This window comes from Phaenicophaeus curvirostris, chromosome 7 (assembly GCF_032191515.1).
Source record: "Phaenicophaeus curvirostris isolate KB17595 chromosome 7, BPBGC_Pcur_1.0, whole genome shotgun sequence".
NCBI classification, from domain to species: domain Eukaryota; kingdom Metazoa; phylum Chordata; class Aves; order Cuculiformes; family Cuculidae; genus Phaenicophaeus; species Phaenicophaeus curvirostris.
The window spans coordinates 39,670,114-39,691,491 of NC_091398.1; the positions used below are offsets into that span (position 1 = coordinate 39,670,114).

A 21,378-nucleotide genomic window follows, 5' to 3' on the forward strand; every position below is an offset into this window, starting at 1 on the left:
CCCCCCTCCGCGCCCATCCGCTCTCTCACCTGAGCGCGCCGCCGCCACCCCCCCTCATTCCCAGAAGCCCCCGCGCCGCTCACGTGACAGCGCCGCCCCCCCCGGCCCTCGCCGCACCCGCTCAGCAGCCCGCGCGTCCGTCACGTGACCGGCCACACCCCTAGCACCCCCACGCCCGTCACGTGACCGCGCCCCGCCCCTAGCTGCCCCACGCCCGTCACGTGACCGCGCCCCGCCCCGCGCGCTCCTAGCAGCCCCCGCGCCCGTCACGTGACCTCACGCTCCCCTCGCGCTCCCGTCAGCCCCCGCGCCCGTCACGTGACCGCGCGCCGTTCCGCGTCGTACCCCCCCTCCCATCCTTCTCCTCGTTCTCCTTTTCCTCCCCCCCCTCACTTCCGCCCCTCTCCGTCACTTCCTTCCGGCCGCCTCCGTGCGCTTCCGGGTGCGGCGGCGCGCGCGGCGCTGTGGGAAGGCGCCGTCCCTGCCCCCCCCCCCCCCCTCCGCGCTCCCCCGGGGCGCATGCGCGGTGCCCGCCTCCCCTCGCCCTCCCCCGGCAGCGCCGGAGCCCCAGCAGCCCGAGCGGCCGCGGCCGAGGACGATGAGGGGGGGGGCGGCGGCGCCGGCGGGGCCCGGGATTCGCACCCCTTGAACGGGCCGGGGGAGCCGCTGCGGGGCGCCCCGACTTTACCCTCCCCCCGCTCCCCCCCGAGGAGTTTCACCCCCCTCCCTTCTCGCTCCATCCCCGTCCCTCTCGGCGCAGGGAGAGCGGCGCCCGGCGGGGGAGCGGCCGGGCAGCCCCCGCGCCCCCTCCTCCTCCTCCTCCTCCTCCCCCTTTATTACCCTTTGTGTGCGGCTCCGCCTGCGCCGCTCCGGGGCCGGCCGGGAGCCCGGGGGGCCCTGAGGTGAGTGCGGGGCGAGCGGGGCTGCGCGGCTGGTTGCCTTTCGGGGGGGGGATGGGATGGGGCGGGTGTGGGATTTGGGGGGGTCTTGGGGGAGAGCGGAGCTCCCCCTTGTTTACCTTGGGGGGGACCCGGGGATGAGTGCGGGCTTTTCGCGGAACGGGGCTGCCTGGTTAGTTACTTTTGGGGGGGTCGCGGGGGTCGGGGGGAGCGAAAACGCGACACTTGGAGCCTGGAATGAGTGTTGGATTTGGGGGGGTCGGGGGGAGCGGAGGTACCTGGCTGTTTATCTCGGGGGGCTCCGAGGCGAGTGCGGGTTTTGGTGGGGGGGACGGGGCTGGCCGGCCGGTTACTTTCGCGGAGGTGGGGTGAGCGTTGGGTCTGGGGGAGAAGGGAGCCCCTCGGTTGTTTACTTTGGGGGGGTGGGGGGGCTGAAATGAGTACGGGGTTTGGGGGCTATACGATTACCTTTGGTGGGGGATTTGGGGGGGTCACGGCGGTTTTGGGGGTGCGGAGCTGCCCAGTTGTTTACCGTGGGGGGGCCCTGAGATGTGCATGGGATTTGGGGGGGGACGGGGCTGCCTTTTTTTTTTATCTTTAAGGGAGGGGAGCAAGGGGGGGGGGGGGCTGGTATTCAGTCACTCCCGGGCTCCCCCGGAGGGCTCTGAAATGGTTGCGAGGTTTAGGGGGTCAGGGCTGCCCCAAAATTTACCTGGTGGGGGGGACTGGGATGAGGGTGGGATTGGGGGGTCAGGAGGGGCGAGGAGGAGTTAGAGCTGCTCGGTTGTTTACTTTGGAGGTGCCCTAAGATGAGTTTGGGGTTGGAGGGGCAGCTGGTTATTTACAGAGTGGGGGGGTCTGAGATGAGTGTTGGATTTGGGGGGGCTCAGAGGGCTTCGGGGGGGGAGTCAGGGCAACCCAGTTATTTACTTTAGCAGGGGGGCTGGAATTAGAGTTGGATTTGAGGGGTTGGGGGTGAGGAGAAACGAGGCAGCCTAGTTTTTTACCTTGGGGGGGGAAGTCTGTGATGAATATGGGGGTTCAGGGGGTCAAGGGGGTTGGGAGGGATTTCAGGGCTGCCAGGTTATTTAGCTTGGGGGGGCGGCCCTGAGGGGAGTGCGAGGTTTGGGGGGTCGGGGGGTGCGGAGCTGCCTGGTTGTTTATCTCTGGGGGCGGGGGGGGCACTGGGATGAGTGTGGGATCTGGGGGGCTCAGGCGGGTCGAGGAAGGGGGCTGCCTGGCTGTTAACTTTGCCAGGAGCTCTGAGGTGAGTGCGGTGCTGGGGGAGTCACGGGGAGCAGAGCTTGCCGGGTTGCTTACCTCGAGGAGGGGGGCTCCTTAGGTGAGTGCAGAGGTTTGGGGGTGTCAGGGGGGAGCAGGGCTGTCTGGCTGTTTAACTTGAGGGGTTTGTGTTGAGTGCAGGGGGGTCAGGGTGACAAAGTTGTTTACTGGGGGGGCGCAGAGATAAGTGTGGGGTTTGAGGGGGATCAGGGGAGTAGGGCAGCCAGGTTGTTTACTTTGGGGGGGTGACCTAGGGGGAGGGGGGTGCCAAGGTCCCTCTCTACTTGGCAGGTTGGGGCGAAAGCAGGACAGCAAGTTCATCAGGGAAGGGAGTGGGATGGGGGGGTCCCTGTGTTCCGCATCCCTCCTGTCACTTCCTGGTACCAGGACCCTCCCCCCTAGTACCGCGCAGTCTGGTTGGAACTTTAGGCACCCCCTAGGCTGGGGGTTTGTTGCTCTGTGCTCCCCCTGCCTCCCATCTGAGATTTTGAGGGGGAGCAAAGGGGATTTCACAGCCGTGTGGAGTGAGGAAAGTTGGGGTCTGTGCCCCAGGTTGTCCCAAAGCGGTTGATGTTTTCCTTAATGCAGTGACTGGAATGACAGCTGGGAGCTTTGGGCCTCTCCCTTGGAGCTTTGCCCGCCCCGGGTCGCTGCTGCAGCCCCTCTACTGCCCTCCCCGGCTGGGGTTTGGGGGGAGAATCTGCATCTGTGTGTTGTGGTGGGAAAAGTTGGAGTTGGCTGCAGTGAGGGCTGAGCCCTGAGTTATCCTGGTGTCTCCTAGAATCCAGTGTTTGGTGTTTCCCTGAACCCAGTGGCTGGAGTAACTGCAGGGTGCTGGGAGCCGTGGGTCTCAGTCCTCGGATTGGGTGTTTTCAAGCTGTTATTTGACTTTATTAAACCCCTGCAATCAATGGGGCCCTGGCCATACAAAGCCCCACTCAGGAGCTGAACTTCAAGGGGCAGCCCAGGAACCGAACGAGGGTGTTGGCAGGATCGGTGCTGTACGTGGTTATCGTTGGTGGCCGGCTATATTTGGTCAGTGTTTGCTCAAATAGATCTATGTCAAGGTGTTTTTTTCCATGGCCTTTTGCTGGGAAGGCCAAATGTCTCCATCCGTGCTTGCGAAGTTGCCGATCGGTTCTGTCAGGTACTGCTGGTCAGCTGGTCTGACTGTGTTTTCCTACTAATTAAGAGGAAAGTTACATGTTAAAATGTCTAGAAGAGATTAAAAGGGGGCAAACTAAGTGCCCAGCTAAAGGAAATATTGGAGGTACCTGCAAGAATCAAGAAGGAAGAGTTTGGGCCTTAATGCCAAGTTGAAGTAAGAGGTCTCTACGCAAGTACAGTGTTTATATTAAAATTGCTGTTGTCTGCTTGTTTCTGGAGCTTAACTGCGTCCTCTGTCATTTATAAAAACACAATCGGAGTGCTCAGTTTATTAAGTACCGTGGAGTATGGAACCATCCGCGAGGCCGTGAGTCTGTGTTTCAGCAGGGCAGCGTGGTTAGATGGTGGTGAGCATGGAGCGTGTGTCATTGGTGCCTCATGCTGGAAAGAGCGCTCATGAAACTCTTTGGTCTGGAAAGGGCGCTCCTAAAACCCTTTGGTGTCTCCCGTTTCTAATTTGCCCAAGTGTGTCTTGTGCGAAGCAGGGATTTAGCGATCAAGCTGGGAAGAGTTGGAACAAGTTGTAATTTGATGAGAGAAAAATGCAGTTGGACTAATATGGTGAAGAAGAATTGAAGGTAGAGGCCATGGCTGGATTTCTTCCCAATAGTTTGCCGGTAGTTTTCTCTTAGCTTCTTAAAATAAGATTACTTTGGTTTTAAACATGTAATCATCGTCAAAATCAGCAGACACCCCTTCCTTAAGCCCGCAGCCCTCCTTTTGGTTAGTTTGCTGTAGGCAGGAGTTGGACAGTGAAGACTGACCAGGGATAAAGGGCACCGTTTGCTTATTTTCGTGGCAATGCTTCCTTTCTGGACCTGAGGCACCACGGCTCTACTTCCATCTGCAGCTGGAAACCTAGAGCGGCTCCGGGATTGCGCTCCCGATGAGCACGGAGCCGTGGGTCTGCCTGCAGCTGGCGAGGTGCATTTATTACAGGGGGCTAACACTTTGTGGTTTAGCGTTTGATTTAATACGATCGCTCAGTGAAATACCTACCCAGTTCTAAAGCTGGGCAGAATAATTCAGAGTCTTCTCTTGCTTTGAATCTAGAAACAAAGCTACACATAAACCCTTCTTATCCATATATTTGCTTCGGTGTGCTGGATGGGGAAGGTCCATCCTAAGGAAGCTCTGGTGGGGCTGGCGTTCGGAGTTGAGGGTGAGGCAGTTCCTGCAGCACTTCACACGTAAGGGTCTAAGGCTGATTTGGGCTTTGTGGCTGCTGCCACAACCGCCTTCTGAGAATGGGAAGAGTTGAATCTCTGCATGTGTTAGGGAAGGCTGAGCGCTATCGACAGCTATAAGTAAAAGGCGTTGCAGTTTTGGTTTGTTTGGGGTTCCAAGCTCTTTTTGCTGCTGTTACAAATAGTTATTTACGGTTGCTAATTACTTTTAGGAAAACTTGGTGTGTATTTTTCAATTATTTATCTGTTGAGCCAAAATGAATAATGACTTCCCTGCGTTCCCGGCTGGTGGCTTCCCAGACTTCTGGTCAGAGATTGGTTTGAATTAGCAGGGAACCCACCACGGCAGAGATGCCGTTAAGGCCGGGCTTAGCGTTGTCTTTTCTTGGAGGTGCTGCCTCGCCTTTCATCAAGTGTGTTGGTTTCTATTCAGACTGGGCAGGCGGATGTTCAGAGAGGATCTTTCTGATGCAATACGTTCAATGATTTAGCTTTTCACTTGTGGACCCTTCATTCTCCTTTGGCTGCGGAGGGATCAGTCTTTCTCCTCGTTAAAAGACACAGAAGATCTTGGCATAAGTAGACATCCCATTCCCGAGTGGGCTGCTTGGTTTTCGGCTGAGTTGTTTAACTCACTTTGTCAGCAGTGGGTTTTGTCGTTGTTGGATTTGTTTTCCCTCCTGTTATTCACCATGATTCCTTGTGTGTGGAAGAGCAGTAACTTGAAAACGATCTGTACCTACAAAATTAGCTCCTGAATCGGCAGCGAGCGCTTCTTGTGGGTGGTCCTTGTGGGAAGCAGGAGGCCAGGTGGGTGCCCATCTGGAGCCCCGCTAATGTCTGTGTCTTTCCGTGGGCTTAAGAGACCGCACGCACAAAGCAGCTTGCGAGGGACGGATCTCGTCGATTAACGGCTCGGGACACGCATTTTGAAAGTGCTCGAGCTTCCTTGCCAAAAACGCTGTTCACCTTCTTAAAAGCAGGGAGTTGTGTTCCTTCTTCAGGGCTTTCTGTTGCGTGGGGGCATGTTTTTGTGTGATTGTTTGCTGAGGACCCTGCGTTGGTTTCTGGTTTATCCCAGGGGGAGCAAGTATCAAAGTTACTGTTGATTTTGGCAAGAGGAAGATGCAGGGTACATCTTTGAGTGCTCTTGTATCATTAAGGACCTGCTTATTCTTTCTAAGAGTTGCTTGAATGTTTGAAACCACAGGCTCTCACCGGCTTTTGTTGGTAATTATTTTTTGGAACCGTTAGCTGGAATAATACTTCACGATGGGTTTCAGACAGGCCTGCACAGGAACCAAGGCCTGCGTCGGGAATAACGTTGGATAAAAAATAAAACATCGTGAAAGCTTTGTAACTGGAGTTAACATCAAGTAGGGATGCTGATAAAAAGCAGCAGTTAAGAAATTAATAAGTGCCGACTCCTTGCCTCTCTTCAATGGCCTTCCAGTACTGAAAGGGGCTCCAGGAAAGCTGGGAAGGGGATTTTTCCAAGGGCCTGGAGTCATAGGACGAGGGGGAATGGCTTTAAGTTGGAAGGGGGGAAGATTTAGATTAGACACGAGGAAGAAATGCTTCACGCTGAGGATGGGGAGGCCCAGGCTGCCCAGAGCAGGGGTGGCTGCCCCATCCCTGGAGGGGTTCAAGGCCAGGCTGGATGGGGCTTGGAGCCCCTGATCCAGTGGGAGGTGTCCCTGCCCATGGCAGGGGTGGCACTGGATGGGCTTTGGGGTCCCTTCCAACCCAAACCATTCTATGAATCTAGTTCCCAGTTCTTTATTACAGCAATACCGGTTTTCTTGATGAATTGCCTAGAGAGGAGTTCAGATTTTACTAAAATTAGGTAAAATTTGTCAAAGCCACTTGAACTACAAAGTGATGAAGTCTGTGACCAAACCGTTCTATGATTCTACACGCATAGATGTTTGGCTACAGGCACAAACGCACGTGTAAATGTAGAGGCAGGAGTATATTAACGTGCAAAAAGCCCCATACTTGAAAGCAGTACTGGAAAGTTAGAATAGAAGCACCCACGTGGGTCTGAAAATCTGCGTTTCCAGCCTTTTACCCCCAAGTTGTTGTGCTGGGCTGGCACACGGCAGCAGGGATCGGTCACCCCGGTGGGACGGCTATTCATAGCCCTTTGTGAACTGAGCCGATCATCTCGGTGCATCTGCGGCCTGGCAGGTGTTCCCATCACAAACATCTCCATCGCCTCCTGCCCTTCCCATGGGAATGGCTACGGAACAAATCCCGGGGAGTGGCTTGGAGTGTTGGCTCTTTGGGTTGGAGCTGAGGAACGCTGTAGAGCGCAAAACAGGAGCTGGAGACGCACAAGATGCTGTTATTGCTTTGTTGTTTGGGGTGGGTTTTTTTATGAAATCCTTTTTCAGGCGCTTTGGATTTACTTAAAAAGTGGTAAAATGTCTGGAAATTATTTCGGTGTTTCTAATACCTTAATCAAAGAAAGAATAAAAGATTTCTTATATCTTGGTTTAGTTCTTGCATATGCTGGTTTAATTTTTATTTTGTTTTACTGCTTCTACAGAAAATACTTTAAAATAAGCAAGCGGTATTTTACAAATTCTTTATCTCATAACTGGTAACTAAGACCTATATTAACAATGTGTTAATTGCATTATTCCTATTTGAGGTAAAATTGAAGCTCGGGGTTAGAAAAATATATCTATATTCTCATTTTTTTTATTAGTCTACGTTTTCAGTGACGTTAAATCCAGAATTATTTTGGTGGTTTACTGAAGGAGGAGTAATCTGAAACGTAAACAGCATCTTAAATATTCGGGCCCTTGCTTTGCAGCATCCATAGCGTGGCCTTGTGAAGAAAAATTCCCAAGTGAGGGAACCAGAACAGTTGTCAATTGTTTGCACAACAAATCCTGCTGGATCAAATGGTGATATTCTCAACATTTAGATAAAGAGAGGCTTGCAGCAATGTTGCCTTGTAACCCGTTGCCAAAGGAAACAAATGCAGGCTAAGTTGGGAGAAAAGTAGAAGTCGGCCAGATAGGAGGTAAGACTACGTATCAGAAATATCGACCGCCTGATTTTTCCGTTCAGACTGCCTCATGTTTCAAAGCCATGTAAATTAAATTACAATTTGCCAATTTTAGACTTTATTTTTAAGCTCTAGTAAATCATTGCCAACGCATTATTTAGGATTGTCTGCTGCAGCAAACCAGGCTTGATAAAAACGTGTAAAACGTTGGGGTTTTGCCTTCATACTTAAACATTTTACCAGTCTGTCTCATATATTTATATATATTCATATTTTTATATATGTTCATCCAGGTATATTTATGCATAAATATGATCAGCCCCACTAGAATGAGTACAGATTCCATGTGTTTTGTACCACTGAAGCTGTAGAATTGACAGTCCCAAACAACTGGCGCTGGCTTTGTATTTTGACAGTGTTTGCACATAATCTACTTTAAAATTATATATATATTTAAAATTTATTTAATTTTTTACTTTTAAGGCTGATGCGATGAAGATCTATGCATCTGTTTAAGTTTTTTATCTTTAAGCGTGATATCAACTTGTGGTTTAATTGTATTTATTTTCCATGTATGTAGAAGACAAGCACAAAGAAATTTTTTGCTGGTTCTTCATAATATCATGGAATGGTTTGGGTTGGAAGGGACCTTAAAGGTCATCTAGTACCAACCCCCCTGCAGTGGGCAGGGACACCTCCCACTGGATCAGGGGCTCCAAGCCCCATCCAACCTGGCCTTGAACCCCTCCAGGGATGGGGCAGCCACCCCTGCTCTGGGCCAGGGCCTCCCCATGCTCTTCTCTTCCAAACCCCTAGATGAGAGAGAGAGAGAATTTCTTAGTATCTGCTATTTTTGTAAGGAAAGACCGATGAGGTCGTTGATTAAAGAAACAAGAGAGGCATCTGATTTTTCTAGGACAGAACTTCCCTTTGTCCTTTAGGGGCCTGGGGCAGAAGGGGGGATGTGTTGTTGAAAGGGTTGTCAAGCACTGGCAGAGCCTTCCCAGAGAGCTGGTGGAGTCCCCATCCTTGGAGGAGTTTAAAAAGGTGGGTGTTGTGCTTGGGGACATGGTCTGGTGGAGGACTTAGCAGGGCTGGGTTGATGATTGGACTCGATGTTCTTAAAGGTCTTTTCCAACCGAAACCATCCTGTGATTCTGTGTAGTTGTCCCTGGGGAAGAAGCTCAGCTGAAGTGTGTTATGGGAAGGACCAGATTTAAGAGGTAGATGTGTCTGTATAGATCAGTGGTGCAGTGTGGGTTTATGTTGTTCTTAAGCTTGGCTACTTGGAAACTGAAAAGATACCATAAGCTCTGCTGGTATTTCTAGGTTCGATCACTTTTCCTGGTGCATTTTGCAGTCTTGAGAGAAAAAGCCTTTGGAAAATATCATTCTGGTTTGCGGGTGTTTGTTTGAAAGTTTTCTGGCTTCTTATTATTCCTTGAGGGATCAGACCGTGTTTCTCAAGGCTTGCCCACTTTAAAAACGTGAGGGTGTCTTCCTCAGAAGGCTTCATTCAGGCTCTCTTAGGAAAGGCTGGGCTTTTCTTAGATCATCTTCCCGAGTAGTTTTCCCCCCTTTAACATTGTGTCACACAAGAGTTCTTGCTGAAGGGTTCCTTGGCTGGTTTAGAAACTGTAATCTAGTTAAAAGGTTTGTTTATGCTTCCCATCTCTGTTCTGCTGATGGCATTAGAGCGCGGGCCAGAGCCAGGCAGCAAACTGTTTATAGCAGCCAAACTTCAGTTAAAGCTGCAGCCTTCGCTTTGCTGAGTATCAACGTGTTCGTGGCAGCTGCAAATAGTTGCAGAAAGGATGAAAGTAGCGTGGTGGCCCACGATTACTCTCTTTCTCAATAAATTCTTTTTCACTTGTTGTTCTTTTCATGTTTTAGAACCCTGCCTACACTTTCAGATTCAGAAACGCTTTGCACTTTGAAAGAAGCTGTCTATGAAAGACGGGGATCTATATCTGGTGCTGCGTCTTTTCAAGGCAAAGCATTCATTGATTTCAGTGGAAGTTTTGCCCTACGTAAAGGCTATAGAGTATGTTTCTTCATCAGAGTGGGTGTCAGAATTCTTCTGCCTCAACCATTGCCCAAACTCAAAGTAGTGTTGGCTTATCGCTACTAAGACAAGAAGGACATGGATCTGTTGGAGCGAGTCCAGAGGCCACGGGGAGGATCTGAGGGCTGGAGCATCTCCCATACGAGGACATGTTGAAAAGAGTTGGGGTTGTTAAGCCTAGAGAAGAGAAGGCGCCGAGGAGACTTGAGCAGGCTCCAGGAAAGCTGGGAAGGGGCCCTGGATCAGGGAGGGGAGGGATAGGACAGTGGGGGGGGAACAGGTTTGAGCTGAAAGAGGGGAGATGGAGATAAGATCTTAGGAAGAAATGTTTTGCTGTGAGGGTGGGGAGGCCCTGGCCCAGGTTGCCCAGAGCCGGGGTGGCTGCCCCATCCCTGGAGGGGTTCAGGGCCAGGCTGGATGGGGCTTGGAGCCCCTGATCCAGTGGGAGGTGTCCCTGCCCACTGCAGGGGTGGCACTGGATGGATTTTGAGGTCCCTTCCAACCCAAATCGTTTTATTCTATGATTCTACAATTAGCTGTTAAGGGCTGTCAGGTCCCACCTTCCCAGGGCAGCAAGAATGAGCTGTATTTTAGTGGAGAACAACTCATGAATTTTGTGTTTAAAAATACTGTGAACTAAGAACATCAGTTTCACGTAATACTTTAAACTTCAGGCTGCTGTTGGGGTTTAAGGATTATATATGTCAAAATATGTGAATGGTTGGAGCCCTTTAAAAGGCGCAGGGTTTTCCTTGGAGTCCGCTTCGCTGTTATTAAGCAATAAAGGACGCCCGTGTCTGTAGGCCAGCTGAAGCGACGGAGCAAACCATATCTGGCCTGTCGGCTGCTGGTTCTTCACCTCTGTTTTAAAATTAGTAAAATCATTTGCAGCGTGATTCATTTCTAAAAATTACTTGTCCATCTGTGCTGAGCGTCCCAGCTATAAAGTTGCAGTGCTCGCTGCGGTGGAGTCGATGATTTGGCTGAAAGTTGCATTGCTCTTGTTAGATCTTTGTTGTATCAGGTTCTGGCCGAGTTATTTATTGTTCTTTGAGAAATAGGTTTGTATTAGGTGTGGAATTCATGGTGCAGTCATGTTGCTGTGTAAGGTGATTTTAGCGTTTTGAAGTATCGGTAACATATTTCTTTAAATGATATTTTGCTATTAAAAATCTCTATAGGAAATCTTTAAGGAAAAAAATAGTATAACCTCCCATCTGAGGACAGGCTGAAAGAGTTGGGAGTGTTCAGCCTGAAGAAGAGAAGGCTCTGAGGAGACCTGGAGGAGCTTCCAGTACCTGAAGGGGCTCCAGGAAAGCTGGGGAGGGGCTTTTTACAAGGGCCTGGAGTGATAGAATGAGGGACAATGGGTACAAACTGGAGAGGGGAAGAGTTAGACTAGACATAAGGAAGGATTTTTTCACAGTGAGGGTGGGGAGACCCTGGCCCAGGCTGCCCAGAGCAGGGGTGGCTGCCCCATCCCTGGAGGAGTTCAAGGCCAGGTTGGATGGGGCTTGGAGCCCCTGATCCAGTGGGAGGTGTCCCTGCCTGTGGCAGGAGTTGGAACTGCATGATCTTTAAGGTCCCTTCCAACTCAAACTATTCCATGATTCTATGTTTTTAGTAATGGTATTTTCACTGATGTTAGTGGTAAAATACTTCTCTTGGTGCTGGCTCAGGTCCCAAACTTGAATCTCTCCTGATTCCGACTTGACAAAGGTCAGGGGAATGAGCAGTTCTAACCATGCAATAGTCACCAAAAGCTGGCTTAGGCTGCTCCTTCATCAGCTGCGAGGTGGATTCCTAGTGGATCACCATACATATTTAGCTCTCTTCCTGTTCTCGTGGTCTTTTTCCCATACTCCTTTTCTTAAACTTCCCGGTTCTGAATCAGATTTTATCATTTTCTGTACCTCGGGCCGTTCTCTGGCAAGAAGTTGCAGACGCGTGGAGAGGCAGGATGCAAGGAGCGCAGCCCTGGTGCTAACAAACAAACAGCAAATTGAAAGATGATAATATTTAAGTCTTTTTTTATGTGAAAGGACCTAATAAATACTTAATGCCAGTAAAAGTATTCCTGTGTGTAGGAGCTACATCATTGTTCTTGGATAATTATTACCAGAGCAATAACTGTTTTGTCAGGGAAGGAATGTGTGAGCTGGTTAGCACCCTTGTTTGCATCTTTTTTTATGTGCAAACAGTTAATCTGCTTTCTCCAAGTGTTGACCTCTGCCGAATAAAAATAAGTTTGATTTTATTCAGCTTTCCTTGAAGCTATGGGTTTGATGCAACAACTTTGGAGCGTCTTATCCAATAGTGGAACCATTGGAAGTACAGTATTCTGATTTTTAGTATTGTTGCGTTTGAAAAAGCAGCTCTTCGGCTTTTGCTTATTATTGCAAATAATGATAATGCTTTGTGTGTGCTGGAGTTTGTTTATAATATCTTTGGGTCTGGAATGTTTCTGTGCTTCTGTTATGTAAAAACCAAAGTAGTTTTTAGTTGGTGTCATTTGCTAGTAGTCAGAATTTATAGGTGATATATGAAAATTTTCATGGTAGTGTTGGCGAATGCAAGTTCATTCATTGCTGACAACAGGGAAACCTTAAATTGGTCTCAAAGCATCTCCAGCTCTCGTTGTCTTGAAAACAGGCTCTGTGCAGAGACTTTTGACTTCCAGGATGGGAGGAAATGGCCTCAAGTTGCGCCAGGGCAGGTTCAGATAGACATCAGGAAACATTTCTTAACTAAAAGGTTCTCAGGCCCTGGCAGAGGCTGCCCAGGGCGGTGGTGGAGTCCCTGTCCCTGGAGCGGTTTGAAGGTGGGCAGATGAGGTGTTCCGTGATCCGGTTTAGTGGTGGACAGGGACAGTTGGACTCGATCTCAAAGGTCTTTTCCAACCAAGCGATTCTATGATGAATTTTCTATCCTAAAGTAGGGTCTGGAAGAAGTGCTGTTGGCCCGCACGAGAGGTCTCTGCAGGCAGGAGGTATTTAGGATTAGGTTATAGGAACCTCTTATGTTCGTGAAAAAATTGCAAGTAATTACTACTTCTTATTTCTTTATTAATCCAGTGCAATCTCTAATTGTTCTGCCCTCAGTTTGCACAGACTCCTGTTGTTTGCTTCTGCTTTCCTCACACACTTTACTTTGCTGCACCAGAAATACCCAAGACCTTACTGTTCGTTGGTCTCACAAATCATGTTTGATTCTCAGCTGGGTGGTGTTTCCCTGTGTGTCAGTAGTGTCTGGAGTTTAGAATGCTGAAAATAAACTGGAAACTTCAGAAAATGCATCACCAAGTGGAGATATTTTGGGTTTTGAGCAAGCAAAGGATGGCGAAGCTCCCTTCACTGGAGAGGCGGGTTCCTTGGAGCTGTGAGATGCTGCCGTGGACACCCCTGCCTGCTGTTCTCTGGGGTGTTTGGCATTAGGTACACGTGTTTTAAGGGAAGAGGGTGTTCTGCTCTCTCTAAGAGAAAGAAGGATTGTAACTGAAAGCTTCTGGAGAAGCCTCGTGGGGCAGGAGTCGGAAGGAAACAAACAGTGAGACGTTAGGAAGCAGCGGGCGTCGTAGCGAGAGGTTGGTGGTCAGGAGTGAAGCAGCGTGGTGAGGGGTGAGTGGCAGCAGAGCAAGAAGGGGAGGGAAGAGGGTGGAGGCAAAGGAAGTGTTGGGAGAAGGCTGGGGTTGATGCAGAGATAGGCAGGGCTGTAACAAAAACTGGGAGGCATTTGGGGAACAGGGGCTGCGTGGCTGTGCATTGAGCATTTGCCATGGCTGAGAGGAGGAGATCCAGCTAATGAATGTGATGGGAAGGGGAGGTGGTGGCTGTTGATGGAAAAAAAAGCTGGTAGCCTTAACAAAAAGAGGAGTATGAAGCCTCTTGGCTTATATTTTCACACAGGATCAGCTAGAAAGTGCTGCTTCATCACAGTCTTTACGCAGCAGAGTTGTAGGATGATTTGGAAATGGAAATAAACGGGCATCCGAATGCTATCAGGCTTATAAATAATTCCGTAGCCTTGTCGCTGTTGCTGCGCCCCGGCTTGCAGGAGCCTGGAGTTGTTAGGGTCTGGGTGATCAGGCGTGTTTGGACACCACTGTTCTCAGCTGATAACCGGTATCTGGAGCCCAGAAGCGCTTCTATGTCTGCGAGGACTTTGGCCCAGCCGTGTACGTTTCCATGAGTAAAGTCTCCAGGCAACTGAATACACGACTTGAGTTCAGCTTTTTCTTCTTTGTCCCACTCGCGTTGTGTCCGTGGCTGCAAACCCCACATCCTGGTTGGAGCCTCGGAGGGTTTCACCATTCCTGTAGCACAAGCAGCTCCCTCTGACAGAGAGCGATGTGCTCCAGTTCTCTTTATCCCGTCGCTGTATTCCGAGCAGGGTGACTGAAACGCTCAGCGTGCCTTCCCTGGCCTGCCATTACTTTGTTTACTTTGCCGATATTCTTTCTTACTCATCTCTTGGGTAAACAATCCTAATCCACTGCTGTCCATGCAAAGTCTCTCTTGTTATTTATTTCTGAACCTCCCTGGGGTTTTTTATGCATCCTTTTGACATCAGATGACCAGAAGTAAAGGCGGTATTCCTGGTGAGGGGAAACCACTGATTTATATGGATTATTCTAATCCAACGTCACGCAAGCGAAATCAAAAAATAGTTCAACTACCTAATGATTCAGAAATGCAGAAGTCTTGCCAAAAATCTTAGCATTTGTGAGCTTTACACTTGAGCAAATGCGTTCTGGTAGGGAATATAAATTCTTCGTTTTAGCTTTTATCTTCAGAGTTTTAAGGCTGTGAATTACGTGTTTTGGGGTGTGACTGTTGGGGTTGTCCTGTGCAGGGGTAGGAGCTGGACTCAATCATCCTTGTGGGTCCCTTCCAACTCAGGACATTCTGTGATTCTGTACTTCACTTTGTAAAAACAAAATCGTGTGTTTCATAATTTCACATTGCTATTAATTGTGTTTTTAAATTGCTTTTTGGATGACTGTTTCTGGGCTCTTACATACTCAGGGACAAACATTCTTCCTTTGAATACAGCCAGAAGAGTTGGGTTTTATTGAGCAGGAGGTTTAATTTGATTTAGCGTTTTCTAGTTTGAGATAATGGTCTGAAGTACGGCTTGTGCCGTAGGGAATAAATTCAGGCTACCTTAGTGAGGAGTCTCTTGAATAACATAGCTCCCTATATTTTGAATATTGTGACACAGAATCGTAGAAATCAACAGAAATAGGCACCAGGTTTTTTTTTGAGGAACCTGAGCAGAAGTAGGAACCAGATGTGTTGATTCTGTGGGCATTAAACAGTCTGCATTTGAAGGATTATTCTCTGATCCCTTTGAATTCAAAGGCTGACTGAATTATTTTATCTGCCTCTTCTGGACAGTGTTTTCTGTCTATTTGTCAATCATGGCTGCAGCCCTGGCATTACTGGAACGTGGAATAATAGCAATAACGAGGGTTGGGGTTTTCATTGAAAATTATTTTGGATGGAATACAGGGGGTGATTTTACATAGTTCAATGAAGAATAAAAAAGGAGAAGTGGTAATTTAGAACAAACAGCAGAAGAGACTTCTTATAATGAGAGAAACTTGATTTCTAAATGTAATTTCTGTTGGAAAGCTTCAATTCGAATTGCTGATGCTTTTCTGTGTTAGCTTCTTAGCTTGTACCCTAAGAGGGAAGGTCTCTGCGCTTACCAGAAATTAACTTAATTTGTCATTCCTTTTTTTTTTTCCTGTTTAAGACTAAAAAAACCCACAAAACAAACAAAAAAAGAACCCCAAACCTGTCCCAAAATAGTTAAATGTGTGTTTTTCTCTTAACTACAACAGCTGTGCATCATTATTTAAAATAAATATTCTAATACAGATCTGCCAAACACAAGGAAAAGGGATTTTGTTCAATCAGCTGAAATGAAATTCTCTGCAAACCAGCAAGGAGTTACTTGTGCATTTTCCCCATGATTCAGCATTTGATGAAAAATACATTAATAAATATTTGGTTTACGTTAGAAAGCCAGATTTGAGAGGATTCAGGTTTTTATTTAGATTTTTGTGTACTAATACGCAGGTCAGTTGCCTGTTTGACTTCAGGTTGGGGGAATCTGTCAAAGTGAAAATGCTGTTCTGCATGAAATACAAACACACGCTTAGCAACTGGATTATCTCTGATAATCTCTCCTGCTATAAGTTTTTCTTGCTGTTATAAAATAAAAAGTTTTAAAACCCAACTTAATTGTTTTTGATAAAAGTGAGGAAAATGATGTTGCAGAAATTTATTACAGTATCAAATACCATGTGGGAAATTCATGGAGATGTTAAACATTGGAGTACTGGCTTTGTTTTCATTTATAACCAGGGAGCTTTAGCTTACTTTACTTTTATTTTAATGTAGATTGCTTTTTCTACATGGAAAACTAATGGTCATACATTCTGTGATCTAGGAATTGCTTTAGGTTAGTGTTTTTAGTGGTTTGTGTCGTGAGTATCATGGGGTTCAACAAAGCCCGGTGCCAGGTCCTGCACCTGGGTCAGGACAATCCACGGTTACAATCCAGGCTGGGGGACAATGTGACTGAGCAGCCCGGAGGAGAGGGGCTTGGGGTCCTGAGGGAGGAGAAGCTCGATATAGGTGGCAACGTGCTCTTGCAGTCCAGAAACGAACCGTGTCCTGGGCTGCATCCAAAGCAGAGGGACCAGCAGGGAGGGAGGGGATCCTGCCCCTCTGCTCTGCTCTGTGAGACCCACCTGGAGCCCTGGGTCCAGCTCTGGAGTCCCCAACATAAAAAGGAGATGGAACTGTTGGAACGGGTCCAGAGGAGGCCATGAAAGATGCTCAGGAGGCGGGCTGGAGCACCTCTGCTCCATGGACAGGATGAGAGAGTTGGGGTTGTTCAGCCTGGAGAAGAGAAGGCTGCAGGGAGACCTTAGAGCAGCTTCCAGGGGTGAAAGGCACATCAGGAAAGCTGAGGAGGGGCTTTTTACAAGGCCACGGAGTGATAGGACATGGCTTTACATTGGAATGGGTAAGATTTAGATGAGACCTTAGGAAGAAATTCTGCACAATGAGGGTGGGGAGGCCCTGGCCCAGGCTGCCCAGAGCAGGGGTGGCTGCCCCATCCCTGGAGGGGTTCAAGGCCAGGTTGGATGGGGCTTGGAGCCCCTGATCCAGTGGGAGGTGTCCCTGCCCATGGCAGGGGTGGAACTGGATGGGCTTTGAGGTCCCTTCCCACCCAAACCATTCCATGATTCTATTGTGATTTGCTTCTACGTTATAATATCAAATGTTGTAATACATTTTGGATAAGAAAATACTCAAAGAATAATACATAGGAGGTCGTTTCACTCCTCAATGTGAATAGCGTGTCTTTATGTGTCCACGTGGCTTTCTGTGAGGTTACTCTGATGATGTTTTCTCCTAGGCATTGCTGCCCTTTGCGATGGACAGGGCTAGTACCTCTGCAAGAGGCGAGCTTAGATCTTCAGAGGAGTGCAGCGTTGTTTCATCCATGTCATATTCATCCGTGTCATAGAAAGAAGTTTACGAGTTGGGCAAAACCCTTTCCTCATTTCTAAGGACTCTTGTGTTTGGTGTCCAAAAATGTTTTGTAAATACAACTACGAAGAACCTAAGGCCATAGATTCATCTTTTCAAGGGTAAAGTGTCTCTTTCTTTCTTTTTTGATCAGTTTTTTGAGAACGAGAGCTGTCAGAAACAACTTCACAGTTTTTCCTTTGTCAAATTGATGCTCTAAAAAAATTTATTTTAGCAGATTTGAGACAAGAAGGAAGAAAATGATACCTTACAAGTAGGGCACAGGAGAAGGTTGTGTGATATTAAACCTTTTCCAGGAGGAAAGGAAGTAGTTCAGTGCGCTCACAGAGGTTCCTGTGTCAGCTTCTGAGAAGCCTGGAAGAGATTATCGTCAGCCAACAGCAGATAACGAAAGGCAGGATGTGAGGGGAACACTGAACCACCAGCGTGAGGGAAATCTGAGATATTAGCCTGTTTCAAAACTGGTTTCTCTTTAGATGTCTTCTTGCTCTGCAGTTCTTGAGCTACAGTGAGAGAGAGAGTTTTGAGGACACAGATTAAAAACTGAATGCTAATGTCTTGAAATAGGCATTTTAATAAGCTTTTGGCCTTTTTTTTTTTTTTTGAGTGAATTTGTCACTAAGGAGAAATAATAGCAACGCATAGATTGGAGCGATTTAACACTTCACATGCCTGCTTGGTTTTGGGGTAGTGTTTTTCTTCCCCGTGTTGCTATCCACATCCATGGATGTTTTACTGGGAATTGTCTCCTCTCTTGAGGGCACAGGCAGTATTAATAGAATTAGTGAAGGGTCGCTTGGCCAAAGGCTTCGGGTCCTAATCTGTCTCTGGCAGGTGAGTTGGGTGTTACGGCATGCGAATCGCTCCACCTGCGGCCCTGGCGTTCCGCTCTGTGCCCCACTGAGCTTTCTCAGCTGGGTTTTACTGTGTCTTCAGCAGGGTATTTGTCAGAAGGACATCAGTGGTTTAAATAAAACCAAGCATTAGCTGTCCTCCCAGCCCTGTGGATCGGTAATGCTTCTGGAACGTGCACTGGAGAAAGTGGGGTGTGTACGGGTTGGAGAGTGGCGCAGGTGGAGCCAGGTAAGCTGTGCCGAAGCTGTTGAGTCTCTAAGATTAGTCACGTCCTTGCCAGTTGGGACTTGTGGTAGACTTGTGCGTGTCATGAGCTTAATCCTGTGCGTGGATGCCGTTCTCACAGAGAAGAGCTTGTTATTTTAGGTGCATGGGATGGGCCTGGCTGGGCGTTTGACTGATATGGACCCTCTCTGATAATGAGGGTCGCTATCAGCGTATAATAACGTTCCAGACTGTGCCTGTGCAAGGGCTTATGCAGGTATGGACGTGTATGGAGCTGCCTCACAGAGCCGTACATCGCAATAATAGAGATGCCTGTAGTTGTATCTTGCAGCTGCACTCTGTTGCTGCTTGCTTTCCAGTCATAACTGCCTGTGAATTACTACAGTGTCAAAGATTTTGTCCTCCTCAAGCCCTCTTGCCACACGTCTTCACCATCACCTTTTTTAAAAGAATTGTAGAGTCATGGGATGGTCATCCAGTGCCACCCCTGCCATGGGCAGGGACACCTCCCACTGGATCAGGGGCTCCAAGCCCCATCCGACCTGGCCTTGAACCCCCTCCAGGGATGGGGCAGCCACCCCTGCTCTGGGCAGCCTGGGCCAGGGCCTCCCCACCCTCACTGCAAAACATTTCTTCCTCATATCTCATGTCAATCTCTCCGCTTTCAGCTCAAAACCATTTCCCCTTGTCCTGTCCTTGCACTCCCTGTAAAGAGCCCCCCCTTTTTTAAGCTAAGATACAGCTGATTCAATTCTATTCTTCACTTCTCCCTTTTCCTAGCCAGTGCCAGGCTCTGGTTCTTCTGCTGTTGGACAGGCTGGACCACTTGGGTCTGAGCTGTTGTTTCAGCAGGTTACAGTAGGAGATACTGAGAGATTTGTGGACAGCTTTCCCCCAGCCCCTTCTGTCTTCTGGGAGACACTGGATCCTCTCAGAGGGGAGTTGTGATGGCAGGCTGGAGCACAGTTTCTGGCTTCTGATGCAAAGCAGCTGGCACGAGGTTAAATCATGCAGACATGGATACTTAGAATCATAGAGTGGTTTGAGTTGGAAGGCAACTTAAAGCCCATCCAGTCCCATTCCCTCTGCCATGTTGAGGGACACCTTGATAACTTCTATAAAGAAAGTCGGTCATACGTGGAACTTCCGAGTGTGCCACCTGTCCTTTGTCCAGCTGGGAAATGAGAAATAATACCACAGCCTGAGAGCAGGTGAACATTATCCAGACTGCAATAGCCTGGGAATCAGACCTTATGTTTTGGGAACCTGTCCTGTCTGCAGTCATGGAGACGCTCATTAAATATGTCACATTCAATATGCAGTTTATTGAGCAGTTTGCTAACAAACGGCCAAGAGAACCAATATATTTTGAATGGTAGCTGGATTTGGGAGAGGGTGGTCTTCCTCGGGTTAATTGTATTCACATCTTTTAATGAGTGAACGTTACTGTCTGGTAAGACAGGTCTTGTTTGGCTGAGTTAACCCTCTTCCAGCAACACAGACCATAGAATCATAGAATGGTTTGAGTCGGAAGGGACCTTAAAGATCATCTAGTTCCAACCCCCTTCCTGTGAGCAGGGACACCTCCCACTGGATCTGGCTGTTCCAAGCCCCATCCAACCTGGCCTTGAACCCCTCCAGGGATGGGGCAGCCACAGCTTCCCTGGACCAGGGCCTCACCACTCGTCAGGAAGAATTTCCTCCTAAAGTCTAATCTTAATCTTCCCCTCTGCAATTTGAAACCATTCTCCGTGTCCTATCACTCCAAGCCTTTGTAAAGAGTCCCTCCCCAGCTTTCTTGTGGCCTCTTCAGGTACTGGGAGGTTGTTATAAGGTTTACTCAGAGCCTTCTCTTCTCCAGGCTGAAAAACCCCAACTGTCTCAGCCTGTCCTCATATGAGAGGTGCTCCAGCCCTCGGATCATCTTTGTGGCCTCTTCTGGACCTGTTCCAACAGCTCCATGCCCTCCTTAAGTTGAAGATTCCAGACCTGGACACAATACTTCTAGTGACAATGTTGCATTGGCCAAGTGTACGGCATCACCCAGTGAGGGAGCCCTACCTTGATTCCTTTAGGCGATGACAGGCCTGTGCGTTCTGAACAATGTGACTTTCAAGAGGAATATTCCAGTGTAGTTGCAGAAGACTTTGCCCACTTCACACTTAGGTGCCTACCACGGCGTTCCTGGCTGTGCTTTAATTACAAACCTAGCAGTTAGGGGATGGTGTGCATTTCATACTTGGAGATAAAACCCTGCCGTTTGAATGCTGCTGAGCCAGTGTGATCTGTGCTGCTGTGTCATGCTGTGCTCTGCACCGCAGAGAGTGGATGGAGAATTGTTTTAATCCGGAGTGGACAGAAGATGCTGTTCTATGCAGGTACGTTTCGAGCATGTACAGCTGTGGGATAGGTCCAGGTGAGCAAGGAACACTGCTTTAGGTCCGTATCTTTGCATTGTGTGAAGATCTAGAAGGAGAAATCCTAGTCTTGTGGGTAGGAGACTGCTGTTCTTGTACAAAGTCTTTGGTTTTTTTGGATTTTAGGTTTTTATTTGAGAGTTAGGGTGTGTTTGTTTAGGTTTTCGGTATTACAGACCCTTAGGCCCTTCAATAATGATACAAAATGGGTACAATTTTCTGATCATTCTAGTCAGGCAAAACCACCAGGAGGTGATTTGTGTTGGGTGAACAAGGAGCTCCTGGACCAACTCAAACACAAAAAGGAAGCCTACAGAGGGTGGAAGCAAGGGCAGGCAGCCTGGGAGGAATAAAGAAATTGTCCAAGCAACCAGGGATCAGGTTAGGATAAGAGAAGAGTAACCTCATAAGTTCAACAAGGCCAAGGGCAAGGTCCTGCGCTTGAGTTGGGGCAATCCTGAGCACAGATACAGGCTGAGCAGAGGATGGATCAAGGGCCACATTGAAGAGAAGGACTTGAGGGTGCTGGTTTATGAGAAACTCGACATGAGCCAGCAATGTGTGCTCAGAGCCCCAGAAACCACCTGTGTCCTGGGCTGCATCCAGAGCAGAGGGACCAGCAGGGAGAGAGAGGATCCTGCCCCTCTGCTCCGCTGTGAGACCCACCTGGAGCCCTGTGGCCAGTTCTGGAGTCC

General features: G+C 48.6%; 1 protein-coding gene across 8 annotated transcripts in view; it reads left to right on the top strand.

Moving 5' to 3' along the window:
* The first annotated feature begins 513 nt into the window (after positions 1-513).
* Positions 514-21,378, top strand: part of MBD5 (methyl-CpG binding domain protein 5) — a 123,926-nt gene continuing 103,061 nt past the window's right edge. For 5 of the 8 annotated variants that reach the window (XM_069861654.1, XM_069861658.1, XM_069861657.1 and 2 more), the window contains exon 1: positions 514-902. The gene's annotated coding sequence lies outside the window, so the exon portion shown is untranslated. The remainder of the gene's footprint in view (positions 903-21,378) is intronic. The other 3 variants (XM_069861660.1, XM_069861662.1, XM_069861661.1) reach the window with 2 other exon arrangements.